This window comes from Schistocerca piceifrons, chromosome 7 (assembly GCF_021461385.2).
Source record: "Schistocerca piceifrons isolate TAMUIC-IGC-003096 chromosome 7, iqSchPice1.1, whole genome shotgun sequence".
Classification (NCBI taxonomy): Eukaryota; Metazoa; Arthropoda; class Insecta; order Orthoptera; family Acrididae; genus Schistocerca; species Schistocerca piceifrons.
In genome coordinates this window covers 29292960-29314781 of record NC_060144.1, presented here as the reverse complement: position 1 = coordinate 29314781, position 21822 = coordinate 29292960, and positions in this window count along the sequence as shown.

Genomic DNA, 21822 nt, shown 5'->3' with positions numbered 1-21822 from the left:
CGTATGAAGAAGTCCTTTAACTGCCTGCTGCAAATTCTCGTCGGACAGGAATTGTCGACATTTCAAGGCCTTCTTTAAGGGAGGAGGAGTGATAATAAAGGGAGAAGGAGTGATAATTGAAACATATCAGTATATGATCGTTAGGATAAGTATGACATGAAGCGCTGACCTCACGTATCAGGCTGCCACAGTTATAGGCTTATATAAATTTTGTAACAATCTTATTTCGTGTATCTGGTCTATAAGAACCCAATTTATTATACTGAATCATATTCTGTCATTGACTTCGTTCCGACTTCAGCAAGCAGAGCTGTGAAAGTAACGAAGAAAAGTCTATCCGTGTAGATCCGTTACTAAAAGCAACAGTACTCGTTACTTACGTTACCGATAATACCGTGAAACTCCTATGGAATCCAATCGCATTCATACGATTATATCGTAGTACTTTAATGTATTTTTTATACTTGAATCCGTTTGAAGCGGGTTTAGTAATGAAATAAAAACAAAAAAACAGTCAGTTTTAATTATTTAATGTGGAAGTTAAACACAAATTTTTACAAATGCAAGATGCTACATGTGTATTTTAAATAACAGATAAGCGAAATGAGATTAATGTTCTCAGTTCTTCAATCAACTATGTAAGCTAAAAACAAAAAAAAAGTTGAAGGTTTCTGGAGTCTCCAGGCAGGTGGTAGCGTTGATATATCAACTCTACCACCCGGCTGGAGACCCGAGAAACCTTCATCAGCAGTATACGCCGGGAAAGCCTACAGTCACAAAGACAAATGTGCTTCATTTCAAAGCAGGATCACTATTATATAAAAAATATTTTAATCGTATCTATGAACATATTTTAAACCAGACTTCAGTAACTTGGAAGAAGGTGCTCAAAGCGATACATATCGTTTCCGGTCTGGCAAGTTACGTGTACACGAATTTTTCTTCTATTGGGAAGTGTTTTTGCAAATAATCAACATAATAAACAAATGATAAATGTGGCAATGGTTTTGTTGTTGTTGAGGCTGAGGTTTTAATGAAGAAACTTGAGATTTTGATGTAGACGAAATTGGCATTTCAGAAGAAAAATCTCGAAAATCTTGGAATCTGGTGGGCCCTAGTGGATCTGGTGAAATTGTAAGTACAGTCTCGTATGATGATCGATATTTTTTATAAGATATTTTTTCACATTTGATATAGAATTTTTCCCGAGGGCATGCAGCTTTACTGTATGATTAAATGATGATGGCGTCCTCTTGGGTAAAATATTCCGGAGGTAAAATAGTCCCCCATTCGGATCTCCGGGCGGGGACTACTCAAGAGGATGTCGTTATCAGGAGAAAGAAAACTGGCGTTCTACGGATCGGAGCGTGGAATGTCAGATCCCTTAATCGGGCAGGTAGGTTAGAAAATTTAAAAAGGGAAATGGATAGGTTGAAGTTAGATATAATGGGAAATAGTGAAGTTCGGTGGCAGGAGGAACAAGACTTCTGGTCAGGTGACTACAGGGTTCAAAACACAAAATCAAATAGGGGTAATGCAGGAGTAGGTTTAATAATGAATAGGAAAATAGGAATGCGGGTAAGCTACTACAAACAGCATAGTGAACGCATTATTGTGGCCAAGATAGATACGAAGCCCACACCTACTACAGTAGTACAAGTTTATATGCCAACTAGCTCTGCAGATGACGAAGAAATTGAAGAAATGTATGATGAAATAAAAGAAATTATTCAGATTGTGAAGGGAGACGAAAATTTAATAGTCATGGGTGACTGGAATTCGAGTGTAGGAAAAGGGAGAGAAGGAAACATAGTCGTTGAATATGGATTGGTGCTAAGAAATGATCATAGCTAACACTTGGTTTAAGAATCATGAAAGAAGGTTGTATACATGGAAGAACCCTGGAGATACTAAAAGGTATCAGATAGATTATATAATGGTAAGACAGAGATTTAGGAACCAGGTTTTAAATTGTAAGACATTTCCAGGGGCTGATGTGGACTCTGACCACAATCTATTGGTTACGACCTGTAGATTAAAACTGAAGAAACTGCAAAAAGGTGGGAATTTAAGGAGATGGGACCTGGATAAACTGAAAGAACCAGAGGTTGTACAGAGTTTCAGGGAGAGCATAAGGGAACAATTGACAGGAATGGGGGAAAGAAATACAGTAGACGAAGAATGGGTAGCTTTGAGGGATGAAGTAGTGAAGGCAGCAGAGGATCAAGTAGGTAAAAAGACGAGACCTAGTAGAAATCCTTGGGTAACAGAAGAAATATTGAATTTAATTCATGAAAGGAGAAAATGTAAAAATGCAGTAAATGAAGCAGGCAAAAAGGAATACAAACGTCTCAAAAATGAGATCGACAGGAAGTGCAAAATGGCTAAGCAGGGATGGCTAGAGGACAAATGTAAGGATGTAGAGGCTTATCTCACTAGGAGTAAGATAGATACTGCCTACAGAAAAATTAAAGAGACCTTTAGAGAAAAGAGAACGACTTGTATGAATATCAAGAGCTCAGATGGAAACCCAGTTCTAAGTAAAGAAGGGAAAGCAGAAAGGTGGAAGGAGTATATAGAGGGTCTATACAAGGGCGATGTGCTTGAGGACAATATTATGGAAATGGAAGAGGATGTAGATGAAGATGAAATGGGAGATACGATACTGCGTGAAGAGTTTGACAGAGCACTGAAAGACCTGAGTCGAAACAAGGCCCCCGGACTAGATAACATTCCATTGGAACTACTGACGGCCTTGGGAGAGCCAGTCCTGACAAAACTCTACCATCTGGTGAGCAAGATGTATGAAACAGGCGAAATACCCTCAGACTTCAAGAAGAATATAATAATTCCAATCCCAAAGAAAGCAGGTGTTGACAGCTGTGAAATTACCGAACTATCAGTTTAATAAATCACAGCTGCAAAATACTAACGCGAATTCTTTACAGACGAATGGAAAAACTGATAGAAGCCGACCTCGGGGAACATCAGTTTGGATTCCGTAGAAATGTTGGAACACGTGAGGCAATACTGACCTTACGACTTATCTTAGAAGAAAGATTAAGGAAAGGCAAACCTACGTTTCTAGCATTTGTAGACTTAGAGAAAGCTTTTGACAATGTTGATTGGAATACTCTCTTTCAAATTCTGAAGGTGGCAGGGGTAAAATACAGAGAGCGAAAGGCTATTTACAATTTGTACAGAAAGCAGATGGCAGTTATAAGAGTCGAGGGGTATGAAAGGGAAGCAGTGGTTGGGAAGGGAGTGAGACAGGGTTGTAGCCTATCCCCGATGTTATTCAATCTGTATATTGAGCAAGCAATAAAGGAAACAAAAGAAAAGTTCAGAGTAGGTATTAAAATCCATGGAGAAGAAATAAAAACTTTGAGGTTCGCCGATGACATTGTAATTCTGTCAGAGGCAGCAAAGGACTTGGAAGAGCAGTTGAATGGAATGGACAGTGTCTTGAAAGGAGGATATAAGATGAACATCAACAAAAACAAAACGAGGATAATGGAATGTAGTCGAATTAAGTCGGGTGATGCTGAGGGAATTAGATTAGGAAATGAGACACAAAGTAGTAAAGGAGTTTTGCTATTTGGGGACCAAAATAACTGATGATGGTCAAAGTAGAGAGGATATAAAATGTAGACTGGCAATGGCAAGGAAAGCGTTTCTGAAGAAGAGAAATTTGTTAACATCGAGTATAGATTTAAGTGTCAGGAAGTCATTTCTGAAAGTATTTGTATGGAGTGTAGCCATGTATGGAAGTGAAACATGGACGATAAATAGTTTGGACAAGAAGAGAATAGAAGCATTCGAAATTTGGTGCTACAGAAGAATGCTGAAGATTAGATGGGTAGATCACATAACTAATGAGGAAGTATTGAATAGGATTGGGGAGAAGAGAAGTTTCTGGCACAACTTGACCAGAAGACGGGATCGGTTGGTAGGACATGTTCTGAGGCATCAAGGGGTCACCAATTTAGTATTGGAGGGCAGCGTGGAGGGTAAAAATCGTAGAGGGAGACCAAGAGATGAATACACTAAGCAGATTCAGAAGGATGTAGATTGCAGTAGGTACTGGGAGATGAAGAAACTTGCACAGGATAGAGTAGCATGGAGAGCTGCATCAAACCAGTCTCAGGACTGAAGACCACAACAACAACATAGAATCACCTTTCACTTAATATAAGGCATGGCAACGATCAAACTTTGCCAAGCCATCGGTAACCTCGGTAAAAAAAAGGTTCCACTTCTTGCACTGAAAACAGCAATACAGAACTATTAAACAATCGTCATGATTGACACAAGGGTCATAGGTCGACAAAAGGGTCAAGAATGCTAAGTATTGTTTCTGCACTCTGTCTTGGAAGCTTGGCCCGAAGTTCACTCCTGGAACAAATGGAATTTTGTGACGACTGTCGTCTATTTTCCATTGCCGCCAGTGTGATCGATCATAGCAGGACTATTGAGCGGTGTTTTGTGGCATTAGCAATTAAAATAATATCGACATGAGCGAAAAAGTATAGCATTTGAAGACCACAACTTTTTTATACTAGACGAGATCAAAACACAAATAATAACCACTAAACTGAAACATCTGCAGGTAAAAAATTTAAGAACGCTGTGTTTGCGTTAAAGGCGCCTGGAGAGCATCGAAGATTAATCTGCAAACACGGATGAAGTAAGATCTAAAATATGTTATAACTAATGACAACCATCTCAATCATAGATCTACACGCTTAAAATTCGTTCAAGGAGGTATATATAAATTACTCACTTCACCATAAATAATGACACAGAATATTGAAATTCCAAAAAGAATATTTTAAATGAAACTAAATATACACGACAACAAAGCTTGTACAACTCAAATCATATTCTCTAAACTGCCAATGCGCGTGCATCGTTAAATCTTCCGAAAACGGCAGACTACAACCAAGCAAGCCGACACGGACGCAAATTATGGTAACGAGTTCCATCCCGCATGCTGAATATAGTGGCAACGCCGTACGTTTCGTATCGCATTCGTCGTTGTCGCATTCCAATATATGCATGTTCTTTGTTGGTTTCCGCTACAGAGATCGTATCGATAGCTGCGAGTAACGAAGCAAATTTATGAGTAACGATTCGGAACGTCGAGTCAGCCAAAATATTCGTTACTGAGTACCGAATGCAGACGTTTATCTACAGGTCTTTTAGCAAGTATACAGACATCTCTGCTGCATGACTGTTACTAATCGATTCTTCAACGTTAAACATAAATAATTCTGATTTTGTAAATACAGAATATTTTCTTGGAGAAGTGAAATTACGTTTTCATTTGCAAATTTAGGAACATTTTCCAACTAATGACCTCGATGACCATGATGACCTGAAAAAGCATTGTTATCGAACACATTTTATGAATTTCAATTCTAAAAGCTAAAAGCAGTGTAAAACTGTATGTTACTATGTGAGAAGAACAAATTAATGGCCGGCCGCTGTGACCGAGCGGTTCTAGGCGCCTCAGTCCGGAACCGCGCTGGTGCTACGGTCGCAGGATGGAATCCTGCTTCGGGCATGGATGTGTGTGATGTCCTTAGGTTAGTTAGGTTTAACTAGTTCTAAGTCTAGGGGACTGATGACCACAGATGTTAAGTCCCATATTGCTTAGAGCCATTTTGAACAAATTAATGCGCAGCTGGATGAGGCCAGTCGGTATATACCATCAAGTTCTTTCTTGTAATCCATAAATTTTCTGTTTCTATTAAAACATGACGTAAGCAGTGATTTTTGGATGTATATATATTAGCAGTGGCGAATGAGCTGGCAGGGTCTCAGCTTTCTGACGGATTTTTCTGAACCAGTTTTGTCAGTTTCACGTAATAAATACGTAATTATGAAAGAAAGACTTCGTATCGACCAGAACGTCTTGAAATTTCTCTTGGCGCTACCAAATCATTAGTTACACTGCCAAGAACTTAGGAAGTTGCAGCACGTTTTGGTTGAGCAGATACTCGCCAATTCTTTTGTAGTTACTACAGCACTGGAGATTGCTGACAAGCTAAGATGAGTACTTGGTGATGAACTGTTACGCCCTGCCACTGGTATGTTACCATTGAGATGGAGGTGGGGCTGGGAGCTGCGCTGCTAATGAGGTTTGCTAACAGAATTTTTTGTTCCAGGTTGATTCTTGCAATAATGAACGCTGATACAATGGACAATTTAAAAGAAAGCCCTGGGGTGGAGATCTGAAATGGGCCATATATATTAATTTAGAATAAATCAGATTATAGAGACGACAGTTAAAAAGTGGACACAATGAAGGAAATGACGTTTGTAGTATGGAACTACATCGTCGCGGATAATTGCGATAAGTACTTTGGCTGTTCAGTATTTTTCTGTCTGCTAAAAATTACGTGTGAAGACTAGAATTTTAGTGTGAGGACTGAAATTTTCATTCCACGTGTTTAGAACTGTGTTTGTTTAAAGATATGGCGAACAATAGTAACCAAGACAGTGTGCCAGTAGAAAATCAGGAACAGCAACAATGTTGCGAATTTAAACAACAACATCGCCGATAATGAAAGTGAAATCGACGTAAACAGTGAGGCAACACAGAATCAGATTCGTGACACCGAGGCAGTAGGAAGTGTTAATGTGAGTGCTTGTTCAACCTTCCTTGGTTTTAACGAAACTGAAGTTACAGATTCAAGCAGGAGAGTTGTACAATTTTTTGTTGCTTTATTTACCCTGTAGATAATATGTTGTGTGTAGAGAAGCACTTGATGATACTGGGCAAGTCAAAAATGGAGATGAGATGATACATTGCTAAAATGATTGTTGTGGTCTTGTTTGATCCAGTTGTCCATTCTGCTCCATCCTCTGCAAGCCTCTTCATCTCCGAGTAACTACCACAACCTACATCATTCAAAATTTTGGTACTGTATTCATCTCTTGGTCTCCCTCTACGATATTTACCCTCCACATTTCCCTCAGTACTAAACTGATGATTCCTTGATGCCTCAAAACATGTCCCAGCAACCGATCGCTTCTTCTGGTCAAGTTGTGCCACAAATTCCTCTTCTTCCTAATTCTATTCAGTACCTCCTTATTAGTCACATGATCTATCCATCTAATCTTCAGCATTCTTCTGTAGTACCACATTTCGAAAGCCTCTATTCTCTTCTTGTCTGCACTATTTATCGTCCTCGTTTCACTTCCATACATGGCTGCACTCCATACATATACTTTCAGAAAGGACTTCCAGACCCTTTAATCTATGCTCGATGTTAACAAATTGCTCTTCTTCAGAAACTCTTTTCTTGCCTTTGCCAGTCTACATTTTATATTCTCCTACTTTTGCCCAAATGGCAAAACTCATCAAATACTTTAAGCATCTCATTTCCTAATCCACGAGGGTCGTTTGAAAGTTCTCGGAATCACCACGAGAGGTCAGCGCTAGCGCAACGAGGTGTTCACTTGATATTCATTCGACTATTGCAGGTAAACAAATGACACGTCAGTGCTCTTGGAAGAGAGCTGTGGCGGTGATTCGGTTCTGTGTTGTTCCCATGTAGTGATTTGCGAAGATAGGAAAAATCGAGATTCGAACAGTGATTAAGTGTTTCGTAAAGAAAAGTGTAAAAACAAAGGACATTCATGCCAATTTCCAGAATACACTGTTGCCAAGAGGACAAATGAGTTTACGTTTGGTCGGGAGAGAGTAGATGATGATCCACACAGTGGTCAGCCAAGATGTGCCACTACTCCAGAAATCGTTGCAAAAGTGCACAAAATGGTCATGGAGGATCGCCAATTGGAAGTGCGTGAAATTGCTCACACTTGCCAGATATCATCTGAAAAGGTATATCACATTTTAACTGAAGAATTAGAAATGAAAAAATTATCAGAAAGATGTGTGCCGCGACTCTTGACACTGGATCAAGAACATGTGCTGTCGCCAAGGCAAAATTACACGAATCAGGTATGAATTGTTGCCACACCTGCCTTATTCACCTGATATGGCTCCGTCGGACTTCCATATCTTCCCAAAACTGGAAATTTTTCTTGGTGGACGAAGATTCATTTCAAACGAAGAACTATTATTTTGCAGGCCCAGAGAAAACTCATTGTCGAGATGTGATCAAGACACTGGAACATCGTTGGATCAAGTGCATTAATATACAAGGAGACTACAATGAAAAATAAAATAAGTTTCAGTGATGTATGTACTTTTTCTATCACGTTTCGAGAACTTTTCAAACAACCCTCGTAATTCACTCAGCATCACCTGATTTAATTGGAGTACATTCCGTTAACCTAGTTTTGCTTTTGTCGACGCTCATCTTATATCCTCCTTTCAAAACACTGTCCATTCCATACAACTGCTCTTCCAAGGCCTTTTGCAGTCTCTGGCAGAATTACATCATCAGCAATCGTCAAGGTTTTTATTTTTTCTCGCTGGACTTTAATCCCACTCTAAATATTTCTTTTGTTTCCTTTACTGTTTGCTCAATATACAGATTGAATAAAATTGGGGATAGGCTGCAATCCTGTCTCACTCCTTTCTCAACAACTGCTTCCATTTCACATCCCTCAACCTTACTATTGTCATCCGGTTTCTGTGCAGTTGTAAATAGCCTTTCACTCCCTGTATTTTACACCTGCCACCTTTAGAATTAGAACGAGAGTATTCCAGTCAACAGCTCTCTAATTCTACAAATGCTATAAACATAGGTTTGCCTTTCCTTAACCCCTCTTCTATGAGAAGTCGTAGGGTCAGTATTGCCTCACACATTCCTACATATCTCCAGAATCCAAACTGATCTTCTCTGAGGTCGGCTTCTACCAGTTTTTCCATTCTTCTCTCTCTAAACGATTTGCAACCATGACTTATTAAACCGAGAGTTTGGTAATTTTCACACCTGTCAGCACCTTCTTTCTCTGGAATTGGAATTACTATATGCTTCTTGAAGTCTGCAGGTATTTCGCCTGTCTCATACATCTTGCTCACCAAGTGGAAGAGTTTTGTCATGTCTGGTTTACAGAAGGCTGTCAGTACCTGTAGTGGAATGTTGTCTACTACTGGGGCCTTGTTTTGAAGTAAGTCTTTCAATGCTTTGTCAAATTCTTCACTCAGTGTCATATCTCCCTCCTCATCTTTCTCTACGTCCTCTTCCATGTCCATAATCTTGCCCTCAAGTACATCTCCCTTGTATAGACACTCTGTATACTCCTTCCAACTTTATGCTTTCCCTTCTTTGTTTAGGACTGGTTTTCTGTCCGAGCTCTTGATTTTCATACAGATGGTTCTCTATTCTCCAAAGGTCTCTTTAATTTTCCTATATATAGCATCTATCATACCATTAGTGATATATACTTCCACATCCTTACATTTGCCCTCTGGCCTTTCCTGCTTAGCCATTTTGTACTTCCTGTCGATCTCATTTTGTAGACGTTTATATTCCCTTTTGCCTGGCTCATTTACTGCATTTTAATATTTTATCCTTTCATTGATTAAATTCAATATCTCTTGTGTTACCTAACTGATCCTCTGTTACCTTCACTCTTTCATCTCACAAAGCTACCCATTCTTCTTCTACTGTATTCCATTCCCTTAGTCAGTCATTCCCTAACACTCCCTCTAAAACTTTCTACAAACTCTGGTTCTTTCAGTTTATCCAGGTCCCATCTCCTTAAACTGCCGTCATTTCGTAATTACTTCAGCTTTAATCTGCAGTTCGTAAGCATTAAATTGTGGTCAGAATCCACATCTGCCCCTGAAAATGTTGTACAGTTTAAAACCTGGTTCCAAAATCTGTCTTATCATTATTGAATTAATCTGAAACCTTCTGGTATCTCCATGTCTCTTCCACGTTTACAACCTTCTTTCATGATTCTTAAACAAAGTGTTAGCTATGATTAAATTATGCTCTGTGCAAAATTCTACAATACAGCTTCCTCTTTCATTCCTTTCCCCCAGTCCACATTCACCTACTACTTTTTCCTCTCTTCCTTTTCTGACTATCGAATTCCAGTCCTCCATGACTATTAAATTTTCACCTTCCTTAACTATCTGAATAATTTCTATTATCTCATCGTACATTTCCTCAATCTCCTCCTCATCTGCAGAGCTAGTTGGCATATAAACTTGTACTGCTGTGGTTGGTGTGGACTTCATGTCTATCTTGGCTACAATAATACATTCAGTATGCTGTTTATAGTAGCTTACCTGTGTTCTTATTTTGTTATTCACTATTAAACCTACCTCTGCATTACCCCTATTTGATTTTGTATTTATAACCCTGTATTCACCTGATCAGAAGTTATGTTCCTCTTGTCACCTTTAACGTCTTTCTATAACTGTATGAATCTTTTTGTTGTGCCGTTCATGTCTCAGCATCTCCGCTATATGGTCAGTAGCAACTTTCCTTCTCTGGTATTGTTACATTAGTAATACATTTTTAAATGTGTATGGTACTTTTGAATTTCCATGTTATTTGCTTATATGTTTCGTTCCATCAGTAATGTGAACTTATTTAGAAATATTGTGCATTTCTGAATTTTTCCACTATATCCAACCGTATACTTTACTGCCTCCCCCCCTCGCCCCCCCCCCCCCCCCCAACCATGGACCTTGCCGTTGATGAGGTGGCTTGTGTGCCTCAGTGATACAGATAGCTGTACCATGGGTGCAACCACAATGGGGGCGTATCTGTTGACAGGCCAGACAGATGTGCTGTTCCTGAAGAGGGGCAGCAGCCTTTTCAGTAGTTGCAGGGACAACAATATGGATGACTGACTGATCTGACCTTGCAACATCCACCAAAACAGCCTTGCTGTGCTGGTACTGCGATGACTGGCATCAAGGGGAAACTGTAGCCGTAATTTTTTCCGAGGGTATGCAGCTCTACTGTGTGGTTAAATCCTGCTGAGTAAAATATTCTGAAGGTAAAATAGTCCCCCATTTGGATCTCCGGGTGGGGACTACTCAGGAGGACGTCGTTATTAGGAGAAAGAAAACTGGCATTCTGTGGATCGGAGCATGGAATGTCACATCGCTTAATCGGGTAGGCAGGTTAGAAAATTTAAAATGGGAAATGGATAGGTTAAAAGATATAGTGTATTAATGTAGTTGGGTGTTTGAGTGTACATACAAATGTGTGTGTGTGTGTGTGTGTGTGTGTGTGAGAGAGAGAGAGAGAGAGAGAGAGAGAGAGAGAGAGAATACAAGAATCACAAACAAGAGGAGATCGCAAAGCTTAAAAATGGGGTGGAAACAGATTAATGCTAGAGTTGAGACTGTGGAAACTACTCTTGAAACAGAACTCAATGCAGAAATTGCTCATGTCAAACACAGTCTCATAGTTGTACAGTAAAGCATAATAGATAATTGTGATGTACAAAAAAAATGCAGTAAATAACAGGAAGTCAGACCTAGACTTTAAATTTGAAAGGTTAGAAGACCATTGTGAGAACAGAGCAATAGTGTTACACTCCAAAATCACCAATGGGAAAAAAAATATCCCTGTAACTATCAATATAGATGCATGTAGTTAGAAACGTGAATGAGAAATTTATTCAGCTGCAGGAAAATTCTTGAGGTAAAAGCTTTAGCAGTAATTGCGCTGGCTTTTGAGGTAACTTCTCACTTAGGCAATTTCCAGGTGACAGTAAAATTCACCATGTTGATTTTTTACACCAGTGTAGAGAGAACATTGTAAGTAGTATGACTGCTGATCTAAAAATCAAATTTCTAAAGAAGTTTTAGGATGGGGAATGGTAGCAAGAGTAAAGAGTGAATTTTTGATTGGGCCAATTTATAGAGATGGGGAGAAATGCATGGAAGCATTTTTTGAAAAAACAATTTAAGAGATTTTTTTAATTAAACAAACCATTTGCTGAACTTACTCAGATTGATACTTTGAAAAATAGACTTCAGGCTAGAGTGCAGTGGGGACTTGCAGATGGAAATAACTTCAGAAATGTTTATCATGGGAGATGAAATCAGTGGAGTGATAGAGATAGGAATAGAAACAGAGAAATAGATATGAGCATTATACCATGGGAGAGAGAGAATAGGGAATGTCATAACTTGGGACAAAACAGCAGAGGCAATGGTCAGGGTGACTGAAGATAGTCTCAACAAAAGCGTGACAGTTTGGGGCAAGGGAAAATCATTGGAATCAGCAAAACACAAGAGGACCAGAGAAAGCGATATGAGATCCCACAGATTCAATAGTAGGGGGACTCGGCAGGTGGGCAGATTATGTTTCGATAGAAAATTCTGGAGGCAATGAAGTTTGATGAATACAATAGAAGAAATTTAGAAACTAGGCACAGATATCAATGTAAACTGGGTGACTTTTAATAATTTATATAGTCAAGAGAATAGTAAAAATGTGAGGGGTGAAAGTGTTGATGATCATGCCAACTTTGATCTTCATGGTATAAAGAACCTTATAAGTAATGAAATTATGGAAGTGTGAGTGAATGTATTCATTCTGATGTTGAAACTAGTGAGTCTGGTAATCTCGTGCCAAAAGGGGAAGCAGAGAGGGTTAATTGCAGTGGTGAGGCTGAGGACATTGATAATGATTCTATGATCTGTGAGACTGAGGAGATTGGTGATGTTTCTGTGATTTGTAAGAATAATGCTGAGAGAGATTTTGATGTTGTAAGTGATTATTATGTAGATGGCACTGATGATGAAGTGAGATTACTTCTAATTGTGAGTTAGATGGGATGATTTATGTGGAAATTAAAAATTATATTTTAAAGGGAATAGATGATGCAAATATGGATATAATAGATATGGTGGAACAAGATGATCAGATAATACAGGTGGATGTTAGTAAAGCAGGGAGCACGGAGAGTAAAGGTGAGGAAAGGTTGACTTTCTTTGATGATGAGTTTTTAAAAGTTGTTTGCAGTCATTACAGAAATATGGATAATAATGTTAACGTTGTTGAGAAAGTAGAGGAGATTTGCAATAAACTACATCAATGTGGTGGAAAGAGACATGAGGGTAATTTAGAGAAACCCAATATGCCTGTAGGAGCTTTGCAACCAGTTTCTGATAACGAATGTTAGGCAAAATATGAATTATCTTTGTTTTATGGTACACCTACAGAATTGATACAAATTCAGATTCTTTATAAGTCATTTAGCATTTGTAAATGCAGTAGACTTCATCAGTACATTTACTTATTAATATTTAAAATTACATGTTTATATTGTTGTATTTGGCATTTCAAAAAATTCTTCTAAAGAATAAAACATGTTTGTTAGTAAGAAGCTGTGCAGTTCTTCCTTAAATGATTTGACTGCCATGTTTGTGACATGTTTACACAGCTTGTTATATATTTTGACTGTCATGTAGGTGTAACTATTGTTTGTTTTTGCTTGTCTGTTTTGTGGTAAAAGCAGAGTAGTAGTCGTTCTTGAATTATAATCATGGCTTTTGATTTGTTACATTTAAATCTGGTAGTTGGTTGAGTATGTAATCAACAGTTTCTCGAATAAATAAATCAATTACATTTAAAATATTAGACTTAGTGAACTAAGGCTTGCAATGAGTCTGCTATCTGCTAATACCATTATTACAAGAATTTCACTTATTTTTTTGCTATTTCCCCAGAGCATTAATCTGTATTTTAAAATAGATTAAAAAAGGCAAAATACACTGTATTTACATATTTAAAAGTAACACATGGCATCAATCTCTTCAGAAAGTAAATTCTTCCTGGCAACGTAACTGTTACTTGTTCTGCATGAGTACTCCATGTTAGTTTATTGTCAAGTGAAGTGCTGAAAAATTTTGCACTTTGTTTTTCTATTTTTGTGGTATTTGATAGACTGAACCACATATTCTGTGTCTTATTTATATTTAATAGTAAACCGATGGCACTGAACCAGGATGCTACCCTTTCTTTCACCAAATTCATTCTTTTGACAAGGTCTTCAAATACGTAGTATTATCTGCATACATATGTCTTTACATTTGTATCATCCGGTAAGTCATTTAATTGTACCAGGAACAGAAGAGGTCTTAATTTTGATCCCTCTGGCACACCATGTTGATACTCAAGTGTGCTTGCTTTCTTTTATCGAGGTGTGAATTCATTACTTTTGCCACAAATTGTGCAGTATTCTAGGTTGAAGAGCCAATCATGACATATTGAGTAATAATGGATGGCTATAATTAAACTTTTCCTATTTAACACATTATAACACAGAAAGTTAATTACTGTACAAGTACCAAACTTGGTAGCACATTGGGTTGCACAATTTCCATGCATCACAGCACCACCATCCAGTTCCAACTATGGCCACCAGGTACCCTGATCAGTCTTCATGATTCATAGTTTCACATAGCTGACCAGTCGCAGTGCACTTATTGACGTGTCAACATGAGCTTGGACAAAAGGAGCAGGGCATTATTGGCGAAGCTCTATTATGAAAACAACAGTAGTGCTGCAGCTGCACTTCAAGAATATGGCCAGCTGAAAGGATTATGGAATGGTCCTCTTTCTCCATCTGCTGTGCAAAGCATGATGAAGAAGTGCAAATCAACTGGAGAACTGGGCGTCACTTCGGGAAGAAACTGATGACCAGTTGCACCATACTTGGTTGATGAGATCACTGTTGCTATGGCAGACAACACTGTGCACAATTCCCGATCGTCAGGCATTGTGCTCACTGTGCCACGACAGCTGGAAGATCCTGTGGTCCACTTTACGGAATGTCCTTCAAACCATTCTCAAATGATATCCATACAAGATCCATATAGCACAGCAGCTCCCATCACAGGACACACAATGACATGTTGACTTCGCTCTCCACTTTCTCGCAAGGATTGAAGTTGATGAGGGCTGGCCCTGGGCCATCATATGGACAGACAAAGCTCATTTTTCTCTGACGGGTGAGGTGATCTTCTCATCCAGTCACTGTGCATGAGGTTCCTCTGTATGGTGAACGTGTCACCATATGGTGTGGCTTCACAGCAACATTCAACATTGGCCCATTCTTTGTTGGGAAATACGGAAGCGTCCAATCCTGCCCATCTGCTTTGACCCATGACGTCACAAATATGGCGGAAACGACCATAAACCACGATTCCAATATGGCGCATATAAAGTCAGTATGTACACATCATGAGGACTAAAATACAGTGAAAAACAAACACACACACTTTCCACAAAAAGCCTAATGACACTAATGGGACAAGCGCGGGAAATGGGGTGTTTTTAGGTGGGGGCAAACTAAATATAAACAAATTTAGACACCCACACCCATACAAAACCACACAAAATGACGAAAAAAACCGACATCACAAAACTCCCCAAATACCACTAAACACAATATCATCTGGAATGGGACATTTCCCTTGACCTATATAGCTCAACAGCAGCTCCTGATCCCATAAATTAGGATCAAACACTTCCCTTGGCCTATATAGATCAAAAACATCTCCCGATACCAATATCAACATACGCAGACACACATTGAGATCGAACACTTCCCGTGACCTGTACACTGTTAATTTTATCCATCATATCCATTCCTGAACAAAAACAACAACCGATTAATTTTACTAAAATTACCACATGATGTACAGCGAACAACACTAAATTAATCTTCACACAGAATCGTTAACTCATTGAAACGAATTCCACTAGAAACACAGCCGACACTCGAAGAATTCTGGGTAATGAGCAAAAGCAAACTGAGCCCATTACACCACACAAACGAAAACCCTGAACATACCACCAGAGAGCACAACAAACCACAACACGACGACGTCTACAAACACACCACACTCACAAACCAAACTCCACGCCGTCATGACGTCACACACGACAACACCCTTACGTCACGGGTCAAAGTCGACGCGTGGGATCGGACGCTTCTGTCGACCCCTTTGTTGAATAGGTTGGCGCTCAAGGACCAGAAACGTGCAGTATGATTGGCCAGCGTTACTTTGATATGCTTCACCAGCATGTCATACCACCCTACAGGAAAGAGATGCATTGAACTCAACAGTGTTCATGCAAGATGAGATCCTACCACACACCACTCGTGAAGTTCAACTGCTTCTCTGAAACACATTTCGAAATGATCGAATTATCAGCTGATTGTGCTGATCTAAAGTGCAGCATATCTAGAGAGGTAGCCATCATACCTACGGACAAGCTTTGTTCTGCTGTGCAGAATTCAATTCTGTGCTTTCAGACTCTTCCGGGCACTGATGGGCACCATGTTGAGCCCATTTTGTAGCACTAATCGTACCAGTATGTAATGGTATGATGTACTGTAGCGGCACATTTAAAGGGTTTCAACTGAACTGATTCTACATTATTTCTCATCCCCATGTCATCAAGGACATTAATGCTACCAAGTTTGGACCTCACATGGTAATTAGTTTCTGTGTTATAATGTGTGAAATAGGGAAAGTTTAATTATAACCACCTGGCACACAGGACAGATTGTCTGAGTGATGTGAGTCACTGCAGTTTGTGAAGTCATTTTGTCAATGTTCTTGTCAGATATGTTCATTCCCACTTTCTTGTTGTATAAATGTGTTGTTCACATATTGTAAGATTAATGGTCAGGGACCAGGATGATTGGAGAGTTTTGGTGTGTTTTATGGTACTTTACTACACCGGTATTTCACATTTTGCTGTTGTAAAGACACACAGCCTCAGTGGCACACTTGTAAACTTATACTTGAGCTTACTTGTTTGTCGAGAAATGCATTTGAGTACAAACATTTCACTTTTATTGCGTTTTGAGAGGTTTTTAATTGCAAACCTTCTGTGAATAATTTATGGGAGATCACAGAGCTGTTGAAATGCAAGTCTGCTAATGAGACATGATGAGTACGCTTTATGCATGTTATGTCAAAGGACTATTTGTACTGAAGACACAATGAATGCTATTTACACAGTACATTTATGGAATTTGAGAGGAGCATTAGTTTGGTAAATGATAGTTGTTGAGCTACTGTAACATAACATTCTTAGATCGGAAAAGGAGTTGACTGAAAAGAATTTGCATATAAGCTATCACTTCTAGAGACACATCTGAATGGATTAATAACTGTCATTTACATAATTTGCACACAGAACATATTGATTTTTCATTATATGAAGTTTTATCACATATCAGTGTAGGGAATACTTGCACGAAGGCATGTGTCTGTGCAGTATTCCGTACCTCAGGTGATCATAGTTGTACAGTACTGAGAAGCTGAAGGAAGGAATTTATTAATTGTTAATTCATTACTTTATGAAAACACACTTGCTGACATATGGGGGACACTAGCACAAAAGCATATGCTTGAACTGCATTTCCTCCTTCTGAACAAAAAATTTTATTACTTAATATTTTGATGTTTTGTGAGTTACGGACAGCTTAGCAGAGATAGCACGTGTTATGTCAAAATGAATATGCAAACATGAAAAGAAACTGAAAATTACTTATGTCAATGAAAGCACAAACTATTGTGCTATCTACAAACTATTCTAACTTTAATTCTGTCTTGGAGGTGATATTTAAGAATTGTCATGTTACCACACAGGCACCTGTATTGATAAAATTGACCAAAACTTATCTAGCTAGAAAGCTACCATCTACAAAACCACATTTGTGTAATAATAATCAAATTTGAGACTATTGAATGTAATCGCTATAGACTATATGGTCAAAAGTATCTGGACGCCCCCAAAAACATACATTTTTCGTATTAGCTGCATTGTGCTGCCACCTACTTCCAGGTACTCCATATCAGCGACCACAGTAGTCATTAGACATTGTGAGAGAGCAGATGGGCCTTCCGCAGAACTCACAGACTTCGAACGTGGTCAGGTGGTTGGGTGTCACTTGTGTCATACCTCTGTATGCAAGATTTCCACACTCCTAAACATCCCTAGGTCCACTGTTTCTGATGTGACAGTGAAGTGGAAACATGGAAGGACATGTACAGCACGAAAGCGTACAGGCCGACCTCATTGGCATTCGAAAAAAACCTAAAGGTGTTCTATAGGATTCAGGTCAGGACTCTGTGCAGGCCAGTCCATTACAGGGATGTTATTGTTGTGTGACCACTCTGCCACAGGCCGTGCATTATGAACAGCCGCTTGATCGTGCTGAAAGATGCAATCCAACACCTGATTGAATGTATGTCTGTGAGAGTGGAAGCTGTTATCAACACCATAATGAATTCCAGCATTACCGATGGAGGGCACCACAAACTTGTAAGTCATTTTCAGCCAGGTGTCTGGATATTTTTGATCACATTGTGTATCTGGGTATTCAAGCATCAACTGTATGTAACTGTTTCCTGTTCTGGTTCCTAGTTCACTATGTTGTGTATGTCAGGTGGTAAATAGTGACTAAAAGTCAACTATATGTTTTTGCAGAAATAACTGAACACACAGACTGTGTGCTGGGTGCAACAGAGTAATATAAAGAATCTGGAAGGTAGTAGTACTACAAGTGGACTGGTATCTTCTCAAGCATTGAACAAGTATATAACACAGAGGAGTGTATTTTTTTATAATTTTGTGTAATTGATTTATTTACTTCATTTTCAAATTATGTGGAAATGGACAAGGTTTAAATTTGAATCTTTGTGCTAAGCTATGCTTGAGCATGTGTTCATAGTTTCTGCATATCTGATCAGGTACACTCACTGTAACATTTGATGATCACTGAAGTCAACTTCATGTTTTGCTGATTGGTAGTTTTTGGAGATCTTTGTACTTTGTTTCTGGCAATTGATTGAAGTGTAATTTTTGACAGAGTATCATATCTGATACTCATCTACAATAGTCTGGGGAGGGGGAGTAGTGTTGAAACATAGCAATATATCATCATTATGGTAAGTATAACATGAAGTGTTGGCCTCAGGTATCAGGCTGCCATTTATAGGCTTATATAAGTTTTGTAACTATCTTATCCCCCCATGAACCATGGACCTTGCCGTTGGTGGGGAGGCTTGCGTGCCTCAGCGATACAGATAGCCGTACCGTAGGTGCAACCACAACGGAGGGATATCTGTTGAGAGGCCAGACAAACATGTGGTTCCTGAAGAGGGGCAGCAGCCTTTTCAGTAGTTGCAAGGGCAACAGTCTGGATGATTGACTGATCTGGCCTTGTAACAATAACCAAAACAGCCTTGCTGTGCTGGTACTGCGAACGGCTGAAAGCAAGGGGAAACTACAGCCGTAATTTTTCCCGAGGGCATGCAGCTTTACTGTATGATTACATGATGATGGCGTCCTCTTGGGTAAAATATTCCGGAGGTAAAATAGTCCCCCATTCGGATCTCCGGGCGGGGACTACTCAAGAGGATGTCGTTATCAGGAGAAAGAAAACTGGCGTTCTACGGATCGGAGCGTGGAATGTCAGATCCCTTAATCGGGCAGGTAGGTTAGAAAATTTAAAAAGGGAAATGGATAGGTTGAAGTTAGATATAGTGGGAATTAGTGAAGTTCGGTGGCAGGAGGAACAAGACTTCTGGTCAGGTGACTACAGGGTTATAAACACAAAATCAAATAGGGGTAAGGCAGGAGTAGGTTTAATAATGAAAAAAAGAAATAGGAGTGCAGGTAAGCTACTACAAACAGCATAGTGAACGCATTATTGTGGCCAAGATAGATACGAAGCCCACGCCTACTACAGTAGTACAAGTTTATATGCCAACTAGCTCTGCAGATGACGAAGAAATTGAAGAAATGTATGATGAAATAAAAGAAATTATTCAGATTGTGAAGGGAGACGAAAATTTAATAGTCATGGGTGACTGGAATTCGAGTGTAGGAAAAGGGAGAGAAGGAAACGTAGTAGGTGAATATGGATTGGGGGACAGAAATGAAAGAGGAAGCCGCCTGGTCGAATTTTGCACAGAGCACAACATAATCATAACTAACACTTGGTTTAAGAATCATGAAAGAAGGTTGTATACATGGAAGAACCCTGGAGATACTAAAAGGTATCAGATAGATTATATAATGGTAAGACAGAGATTTAGGAACCAGGTTTTAAATTGTAAGACATTTCCAGGGGCAGATGTGGACTCTGACCACAATCTATTGGTTATGACCTGTAGATTAAAACTGAAGAAACTGCAAAAAGGTGGGAATTTAAGGAGATGGGACCTGGATAAACTAAAAGAACCAGAGGTTGTACAGAGATTCAGGGAGAGCATAAGGGAGCAATTGACAGGAATGGGGGAAATAAATACAGTAGAAGAAGAATGGGTAGCTTTGAGGGATGAAGTAGTGAAGGCAGCAGAGGATCAAGTAGGTAAAAAGACGAGGGCTAGTAGAAATCCTTGGGTAACAGAAGAAATATTGAATTTAATTGATGAAAGGAGAAAATATAAAAATGCAGTAAGTGAAACAGGCAAAAAGGAATACAAACGTCTCAAAAATGAGATCGACAGGAAGTGCAAAATGGCTAAGCAGGGATGGCTAGAGGACAAATGTAAGGATGTAGAGGCCTATCTCACTAGGGGTAAGATAGATACCGCCTACAGGAAAATTAAAGAGACCTTTGGAGATAAGAGAACGACTTGTATGAATATCAAGAGCTCAGATGGAAACCCAGTTCTAAGCAAAGAAGGGAAAGCAGAAAGGTGGAAGGAGTATATAGAGGGTCTATACAAGGGCGATGTACTTGAGGACAATATTATGGAAATGGAAGAGGATGTAGATGAAGATGAAATGGGAGATATGATACTGCGTGAAGAGTTTGACAGAGCACTGAAAGACCTGAGTCGAAACAAGGCCCCCGGAGTAGACAATATTCCATTGGAACTACTGACGGCCGTGGGAGAGCCAGTCCTGACAAAACTCTACCATCTGGTGAGCAAGATGTATGAAACAGGCGAAATACCCTCAGACTTCAAGAAGAATATAATAATTCCAATCCCAAAGAAAGCAGGTGTTGACAGATGTGAAAATTACCGAACTATCAGTTTAATAAGTCACAGCTGCAAAATACTAACACGAATTCTTTACAGACGAATGGAAAAACTAGTAGAAGCCAACCTCGGGGAAGATCAGTTTGGATTCCGTAGAAACACTGGAACACGTGAGGCAATACTGACCTTACGACTTATCTTAGAAGAAAGATTAAGGAAAGGCAAACCTACGTTTCTAGCATTTGTAGACTTAGAGAAAGCTTTTGACAATGTTGATTGGAATACTCTCTTTCAAATTCTGAAGGTGGCAGGGGTAAAATACAGAGAGCGAAAGGCTATTTACAATTTGTACAGAAAGCAGATGGCAGTTATAAGAGTCGAGGGGTATGAAAGGGAAGCAGTGGTTGGGAAGGGAGTGAGACAGGGTTGTAGCCTATCCCCGATGTTATTCAATCTGTATATTGAGCAAGCAATAAAGGAAACAAAAGAAAAGTTCAGAGTAGGTATTAAAATCCATGGAGAAGAAATAAAAACTTTGAGGTTCGCCGATGACATTGTAATTCTGTCAGAGGCAGCAAAGGACTTGGAAGAGCAGTTGAATGGAATGGACAGTGTCTTGAAAGGAGGATATAAGATGAACATCAACAAAAACAAAACGAGGATAATGGAATGTAGTCGAATTAAGTCGGGTGATGCTGAGGGAATTAGATTAGGAAATGAGACACAAAGTGGTAAAGGAGTTTTGCTATTTGGGGACCAAAATAACTGATGATGGTCGAAGTAGAGAGGATATAAAATGTAGGCTGGCAATGGCAAGGAAAGCGTTTCTGAAGAAGAGAAATTTGTTAACATCCAGTATTGATTTAAATGTCAGGAAGTCATTTCTGAAAGTATTTGTATGGAGT